The sequence below is a fragment of the Palaemon carinicauda genome, chromosome 8 (genome assembly GCF_036898095.1).
Source record: "Palaemon carinicauda isolate YSFRI2023 chromosome 8, ASM3689809v2, whole genome shotgun sequence".
Lineage (NCBI taxonomy): Eukaryota > Metazoa > Arthropoda > Malacostraca > Decapoda > Palaemonidae > Palaemon > Palaemon carinicauda.
Genome location: NC_090732.1, coordinates 147,976,260 through 147,985,590, shown reverse-complemented (window position 1 = coordinate 147,985,590; position 9,331 = coordinate 147,976,260). Strand labels below are relative to the sequence as shown.

The 9,331-nt window shown below is 32.4% G+C and overlaps 1 protein-coding gene across 2 annotated transcripts in view; it reads left to right on the top strand.

The window, feature by feature from the left end:
* The first annotated feature begins 7,894 nt into the window (after positions 1 to 7,894).
* LOC137645026 (uncharacterized) overlaps positions 7,895 to 9,331 on the top strand; it is a 335,221-nt gene continuing 333,784 nt past the window's right edge. For both annotated transcript variants that reach the window (XM_068377892.1, XM_068377891.1), the window contains exon 1: positions 7,895 to 8,032. The gene's annotated coding sequence lies outside the window, so the exon portion shown is untranslated. The remainder of the gene's footprint in view (positions 8,033 to 9,331) is intronic.

The following is a 9,331-nucleotide window of genomic DNA, read 5'->3' as shown; positions in this document are numbered from 1 at the left end:
ATCCTCTTCATACACAGAAAACTGTATCTCAAAAGCCACAAGGAAGTCAAAATTTTCATATTTACAGCATGGATTTGAAATTTTATATTCCATATGCAGTTATTTCATCTGAGGATAGAGAGTCACGATGGCTATAACAATGCTTGAATAACTGATAAAAGAGCTTTTTATATTTTCAAACTTAGAGCATTTTACGGTCAACATTGTCCAGGAAGAAAAATTCTTGTGTAGACAAATAGCTGACTGGAATATTTTTGCTTCTCGGGTACAGTATCTAAAAGAAAAGGGTTCGATAAAATCATGGAGAAAAAGAGAAGTAATTTGGATTTAAAGCTGAAAATCCTAGAGACACTAACATCTTGACATGAACGATGCGAGTTATTCAATTTATGGAAAGATTTTTTTTAGACTTGAATTGTGAGGACTCCAGACGCACCATACTTTCAATGTTACTTTCATCTTATCGACTATCACGGAAATTCGCAACGGTTCTCCAATAATCATTCACCGTTGCTGTTATTAAAGGCTTCTTTAGGATCACTACCCATTGATCTTCTGCTTATTATTATCATTATCATTATCATTATCATTATCATTATCATTATCATTATCATTATTGCTGTTGCTGAAAGTACATTTACGATCATATCAACAACCAACAATAACAAAGACTCAGACACGTAAATTTATGTCTGGGGTTTTGGCTAGGTTTCATCCCCACGCTGGCCAGTGCTGATTATTGATGGTGGGAGATTTTCTTATGATAGCTCACAGCAAACCAACCTAGTATGGTTGGCCCTTACTAGTAAAGTTTTGCTGGTTATGGTGATGAGCAAACCATGTTACCATATAAATCATATACATACATACATACACACACAGTCTTGCACACATGCGCACACGCACACACAGGCACACAAACACACACACACGTATATATATATATATATATATATATATATATATATATATATATATATATATATATATATATATATGAAAATAAACGTAAATAGATGAATAGAAGCATCTGACAATAGAGAGGGAATAGTGTTGATTCCAACTCAGTTTTATATCTTCGTTTCGATGCCAGGTTTTGCTCTTAGAACCAAAATCAACCAATATACTCAACATAATTAATTGACAATAAGAATCAATTGGCCATTATATGATAATTTCATCAGTAACACTCGTGATTTTTTTTTTTTTTTAAATAAGGCACAAATACCTTTTCATATCGAATTCACTCTACTAAGGGATGAAAAACAAGTAAGGAAATTCTTTTTTTTTTGAGTACTTCTGCTTGGCAAAGGATTCGAACCTTAGCACCAAATAGAAGCAAAGGTAACCGGTTGAATTGAACCATATAATAGCGGCGATGGGTTGATATATATTCTAAGTGCAATTACTGAATTTGACAGGAGTATGTACAGTAGAGTCGAAATCAACTCTTATTGTCTTTATAGTAGGATGGTTTACGTCAATCGGGTACCTATGTTTTTAATCGGCGCTAAGGTTCAAATAATTGAGAGGAAAGAAGTACTCATCACGAAAAGAATTTTCTTGTGGGTTTATGACTGACTTTGAGTACTTTTTAAAGAAATAAAAGTTATGAGTATTTATTCATATAATTATCATAGAATAGCCCTACTTATAAGCTATAATGGTGAAAAAGGACTGATTTCGATTCTAAGAATAGCCATGTGTTACATACTTTTAAGCTATAATGGTGAAAAAGGACTGATTTCGATTCTAAGTGTAGATACTGACTTCAACACGAATTAATTTAAGGGGACAGAAGCTACAATATTACGAGCTTTCATACAGGAAAAGAATCTTTCTGATTCAATAATTCAGGTAATTTTAACCCAGCATGGATAATATGTTTTAGCCTTGGAATTTCTGTTTCTGAGGCAAAAGTATTTGCATGAGAATCTAATGTGAACGTAGAAAAAAATAAATTCGACCTGATGGTAAGAGAAACAAATATAATTGTGGGGAGAAAAAAAAAATCATAATGCCACTAGTTCAAAACAATCTTTCACAGTGAGGAAAACACGTTTTTCCCAATTATTCTGTTTATTTTGCTTGCGACAATATTAATCTAATTAGTATTTGTTACTCTTTGAAATATGCATTTTCATTCCCTGAACCTAAGCAGATCTGATAAGCTCCTTTTTTAAACTTATATACATCTGAAAAATAGTAAGAAGAGTTTAACATATCAGTCATTTTCTCATATAAAACCCTTTTGCAGGTCATGCTCTAAATGAGTACAAGATCTCTGATATTTTGAGGAGTAATGTGAGTTTTCATATTTCCAAGAAACTGCATTTGTATTTCAAAATTAAAAATATACGGAAACTACGAAATCAATTAAAAGTTTTGATAAACAGAACATTTTAAAATCTTTTGTTACGACCTAGGGGCATGATTCTGGCTTCGGATGCCAGAGGCACCAGGCTCAAATCCCGGTCAGGCCCCCAATTCTGTTATGGTCAGCTATAATAAAACGTAGATTATGTAAAATCTACTTTAGTGTCATATTTCCTTTTTAGCTGATTTATCATTGGAAATAGCAGAAAAGTAACAGAAAAAGTAAATAATAGCCACTAAACATATAACAATTTCTATAATTTATAGTTCACTTATTAATGATAATTCATAAAAATACATAGTTACACAGGCCTTAGATTTGTCTCTATGATACGAGACAGATGATCAGCGCTGAATTTTGAAGACCTTTCCAGGACCTAATTTAAAATGTAAAAGATGATAATCAAGAACACAGCTACTGATAATATTCAATCTTCCAAGGTTTCCTTGTCCTCTTCCAAAATTAGCAGGATTGTAAATAGAAATGATTAAGTAGCGTCACATCAGGTGTCACAGAAATGTCTCCCTAAGAGCAGTTGTTAACTCAGTGATGGATGATGAAAAGACTACATAAATGCAGCTGCCATACTCTCTCTCTCTCTCTCTCTCTCTCTCTCTCTCTCTCTCTCTCTCTCTCTCTCTCTCTCTCTCTCTCTCTCTCTCTCTATATATATATATATATATATATATATATATATATATATATATATATATATATATATATATATATATATATATATATATATATATATATATATCTATATATATATATATATATATATATATATATATATATATATATATATATATATATATATATATATATATATATATATATATATATAGAAAGTCCGTTTTCTATAAGATTCAAGAAGGTCCTTGAGGGATTCTAGATCACAAAATAAGCAAAGACGCAGAAGTCAACAAATTACGAGAAAGTTCCAGTAGCTCTTGCTTTAGACTACAATGATATCTTTGAGTTACAATCATTACAACATTGTTGATTATTATTTCAAAACAAACTCTTTTCGTAGGTTCTAACATAAAAATAGGTAACTCTATTCTACATATAAAACTTGAATTGTTGATGAAAGGAAAGTTTTTAGATTAATCTCGAAATATATAATTATTTTTTTCTTTCAAAAAGCTTCACAGGAACCTATGACAGAATAAATAAAGGTCCCACTCGTTTTCCTTGATGATCATGGTTAAATAAACGCAGGTTTTAGCAGCGGGGTGGATAATTCTCTTGATTCATGGGTCGGAAGTTCGTTCCCCGCTCACAACTCAAAAACGTTTTCACCAGTGATCATAACCTCACCGTCCCTTTGACCTAAGAATGGGGGTGTTTGGATGAGCCTTTGTTTGCCCTAGTTTGGATAGATAGTGTGTTTATACGTAGATTATGTATATATATATATATATATATATATATATATATATATATATATATATATATATATATATATATATATACATATATATATATATATATATATATATATATATATATATATATATATATATATATATATATATATATATATATATATATATATATATATTGTGTGTGTGTGCATGTCTGTATGTTTTACTTTATATTCTTATTAATATCTCGGCTTTAAATAAAATCTAACAATCACGTTACCCGGAAAGGAAAGAATCTCTCTCCAAAGATAATAATATTCTAAATACTTATGAGCTCCATTCCAATTCCTGGTCTCTTTCAGAATTAATTACCGACTTCATTATTGATTATCTTTCTCTTTCAATCTGTGTAATGAAATTAAAATAAACTCTCCTTTGAAAATGCATTTTCCGAAGGAGCGAAGCGAAAATGATAATTTTCTGGTAGAATAATCATTTCTGCATAATTTTCATTCCAGTTTCCATACCATTAAGAATTTCAATTGAATATCTAATTAAGCTTCTTCTCGCGATAACATTCCGGCAGGTTCTCTAATTTCCCTTGAGTAAGCCATCTTTATTAGTTTTTTCTTCAAGATATTCTCCCAAAAGTCATTACTGCGAATGACTTTTAAGAGACGATGATTTTGACAGTTTCGCCAAATTGATGAATGGGTTTATTATTAACAGTTTTGATATACTATCTTTTTTTTGGGGGGGGGGGGGATGGGCGGGGGGGAACCTTTCATGTAAATCTATAATAAATTTTCTTTTTCTTTAAGATCTAGTTATAAATGCACCATGATGAATGAATCAAAACTAGAGTACTGCCAAAATTATTTAGAGCGATTAAATTACTTTGACGACTGAAAATTCTAATTGTAAATTTTAGTATAAGTTACATTATGAGAACTATTTTAAAGTCGCTCATCAGCGGTAAGCGAATAGGAAATGCCACGGTGGTCAAAGACTATGTTTGTTTATGGGTCTGAGTTTGTTTGAACATGTGTGTGTGTCTTTATATTTGCGCATGTGTATGAGCAGTTACTTGTGGATGCATGCCTTTAGGAGACTGATATATCCACCTCAACGAATTTTTTCTATCCCTATTCTGATGTTTTACTCTTCGTTTGGGATGATAAAGTTATGATGGGTATACTAATTATTCTGAGTGTGCAAGAATAATAAAGTTCTCTTCATGACCTTTCTAAAGAAATGGCCAAAATATTGACCACAGAAATAGGGTTTCAAGTTTACAGATATTGGATCAAATTCTAAAAAGGCAGATATAAAAATAATTTTGAATAGCAACATGTAAATGATGGGCAGACGAGGTTAATATAAATTTCTAGTAAGGGATGATAAGGGTAATTAGATAATTTTATCATAGAATTATCCTATTGTTATGTGAAGCTATGCTCCTCTATTTGGGGTACCTACTCTTCCTCCTCCTTCCTTGACAAGGTTTTTTTTTTTTTTTTTTTTTTTTCTAAAATAGTACTCTTCGGACATTGTTCTATTGAGTGGAAGGCAATTTAAGCCGACTGGCTTGGTGATAGACCAGGACAGCCACTCAGTACTCAGTTATGTTGAGTTTTATAGAATTCCATTCCCTAAACTACTTTCATATTGATCGTCTGGATACTCCCCATTTGTACTCAGTAAATCAGTAATTCCACAATTCTCTCCCAAATTCTGCATTTCTTGTGTATTTTACTAGATAAATTCTTAATTTGTTTATTTTCTGGTATCGCTTTTGCCTTCTTATTTTCTCTGACCTTGGGTTAGTGATATGTATTGGATTGGCTCTCCTATTAGGCTTTCCTTGCAAATATTCACTTAAAAGTTTAGAACTCTATTGGACCGTTTAATTTGTGCGTTCTCCATAAATCTAGTGTAAGGTGATATAACTATCAGAAATGGTAATAAATTGAGCTATACAATTAAATTTTCCAAGAAAATACAACAATTTTAATGGAGATGAGCTGAAAGATAGTAAGGTGTTAAAATCACATACGCTAATAGACAGCTTTTCAAACATATTCTATAATTCTGATGTCAACAAAAACTATTTTACGAAACAAGGACCATTTTCATAATGACCCCTTTGACGGTCATTGAATACACTTCGTAAATCTGATGAAACTAAATTCACTGCACATTACCAAATGGAATTAGTAAATGAACCATTAGCTAACTATTCAATGGGTTCAGGTAAGACAAGCGTGTGCATTTGCTAACGTATTTGCACACAGTCCCGAGTGTTCTGAAAGAGCTGTTGTTCGGGTGAGGTGAACCGGGAAACATCGCTTGACACTGCAGCGTATACTTGCTCGGTACAAACTAGCCGTTGCTAGGCAAACATCATAGCTCTTTGCAGGGTGATGCAAAGATAATTACGTTACTACGCGAGCGTTATTCCTTGTAATACGGATATCAAATAATAGTGAAATTGATAATTCGCGAGAATATATCTTTTGAAAAAATTACATAGTTAAAACTATAGTGATTAGGAAATTAATGTTACACAGTTAAAAATAACCGTAATTTTAATGGGAAATTCTCCGTATAATGTATTGTTCTAAGCCGTTTTCCAGTAAAATATAGGAGACCGTAGTTTTACCAGACTTTATTATCTTTCACGGGTTGGCAACCATAATATCACTCCTTTACGTCAATATATCCGTTTTTAAAACGGTAAATGCCTGGCAGAATTTATTCCAGGATTTTTAGTGGTTTTTTTAAGGCAAATTTTTAACAGTGTACCTAAAGTGCGATAGTTAGCATTTCAAATGTTTGTTTTGCACTTTATGCATCAAATGGTTTTAACAAAATCAATAAAATTTATCAAGAAATAGATTGACGATACTCTTTCAATTTATTTTTCGTTCCTCTGATGTAATGGCCTTGGGGATGAACACATGCACTTTGGGTAGAAAATTATCTGTAATATTTATTCACTAAGAAACTAAACGAATATTAAAAGCAATACGAAACATTGTCTTGCAACCCTCGTAAGGTTTATCACGTCATATGTCTCAAAGCTTTTACAATAAAAGCGTATATAGAAGGAGAAATATAAAATTTAAAAGTAGATATTAAATTCAAGTTGTGTTAAGTATATATTTTATTTTTTTTTTTCCTTTTTGGGGCTCCTGCTTCCTCTTTAAGGGAAAGAAGAGTGCTCCATTCAGAAACTTTTCCACCTTAATGCGTATGGTAAATCTTCTACGAAATTCCTCGAAAATAGTTTTTGGGAAATGGGAAGCATGGGAGTGGGGAGTGGCCAAGCTACGGATTGAGGGGATGACTTCAGCATATCAAGTTGTACAAAGTTTTGACGTTGATAGAACAAAAGTTATGCCAAATGGTGACAGAACGGAGCTTCACGTCGTTACTGTTTTGTTAAAGCTTGACAACTAAGGCAAGCAGGTTTTAGTAGCCATTATACAGCGTATATATATATATATATATATATATATATATATATATATATATATATATATATATATATATATATATATATATATATATATATATATATATATATATATATATATATATATATATATATATATATATTTCAGCTGAGGTCAGATTGTAGAATGGTCTTCCTGTACAGTTTGCGAGCTATAGCCAATAATTATAAATTTTCCATCGCATATAGGCTATTTCTTGTTGCATTATCAGGCAGTTGAATTTGTGAAACTTCAGAAGTGCAAAAAGATGCAGCGAATGTGTTAGGATTTAGATAATTATAGCCAAGGGGTTAGCAATAAATAATTCCCCATTCACATTAGACTTTGACCCGTGAGTGAATTATTGTTTCGTTCCAGCATTGAACAAACTCCTCAAGATCGCAGAGCTTAAAATGGAAATAGTAAAGTAAATAAGTTTGTTATAAACTAACATAAATAAAAACAAAGAATTTACTATTAAAATATTTACCCAAAATAGTATAATAACCTTCTGAAATAATTGAATAATATACAAACAATTGAGTGTTAAGTATTATACTATAACAAGCGGTTTGGACAGTGGAGGCTTTAGAGAATAGGTGACTTCCACCAATCGTTCAGTAAAACTAATTCTTTCTAGTATAAGTAGCCGCTCGGTACACAGCGCGGAAACGTCTTTACTGTGCGTGTTTTTTTTATAAATTTATATAAATATATTGACAGTTCACATGCTGGCTTAGCAACGCGTCTTGACTTCAATGAACACTTCCTGAAAAAGCTCCAGCAACAAGGTAAGTCTGCTTCTCAATGTCGAGCTGTGGATTAGGTTACACCGGTCTATACCATTAATATCTCGCATTGCTTGTAAATCATACGGGGGCGGAAAACCTTTTGTGTTGTTAGGGGAAAAAAACGGCGAGTGTTCCTCTCGGTTAAGATAAATTGTGTGTTCACAGACCAAGCGGTTAATTTCGTATCTGTGCGATATACTATGTCTTTTTTGCTTTGCAACTTTGTTGAGTATATCAAATTGCAACAATGTTTCTATGTTGAACAGACTAAAATAAGTCCCTCTTCATATTTTATATACGACAGATCAATTTTAACTTTGTTACTGATCATAAGATATTTTTCTTTATTCATTACTTCTTTTTAACGGTGTCTGGTGTGCATGTTTGACTTAATCAAACACTGTAACAATTGAGTATCTCAGCTTGCTAAGGTTCATTATATGAAAAATATAGCTGTGAATTTCGAGAAAACAAATGAAATTTTCCCATTTTCTCTCTTTCCAGAATTATTATACTATTTCTTTTTGTTCTAGCACCGTGGTGCCACAGTTTTCTCCTTCCGCTATTTTTATTATAGTTTATGGATAAACATAATGGCAATAATGAGCTATGACCAAATTGTACCTTGGTTAAGGTTAGGGCTTGAGATCCTGGGGTCTGGCACAAGGAAGGTGAGTAGCCCCTTACCCATACATGGTATATAAATAAGAATATAAAACTCGCTTTATAGCTATTTTACACCTATAAAGAACTAGGATATGTATAGAATATTGATTTAGACATGGCAATAAGACGAATCACTGACTAAGATTGCTGATATATTACCGTTAACTTTAACCCTCAACTTGCTTCTAATGCAACCTCGTTATTCTTCTACTGAAAGGGAAAAATAGCTATTTACCCACCTCTTCCCAAATAGAAGATCTCATTTAAGGAGACACCTCAAATATATCGCCCTTATCTCTCCTCCCTATGTTTTATCATGGCCACTTATCTTCCTCTTTTATCGCGTGAAATATATTGCGGCAACCCTTCCAAACAGTGCTAAGGATGGAAGGCTTATGCTCTTTCATTGTTTCGTGTCTCGCGCGTGGGTGAGGAAAGTAGCTATAAATCACAACTGATTAGCGAGATAGCGAAAGGGTCGGTCGTTTTTAATGATTTGCCGTTGTGAGTATGACGCAGGGTAGAAAAAGGCGTAAAATATATAGAGGTTTTATTAGGGGGTACCGACTCCATCTGGATAATGTGAAAACAAACGAGTATGGATTAATGAAGCGACATCTGAGAATAAAAAAA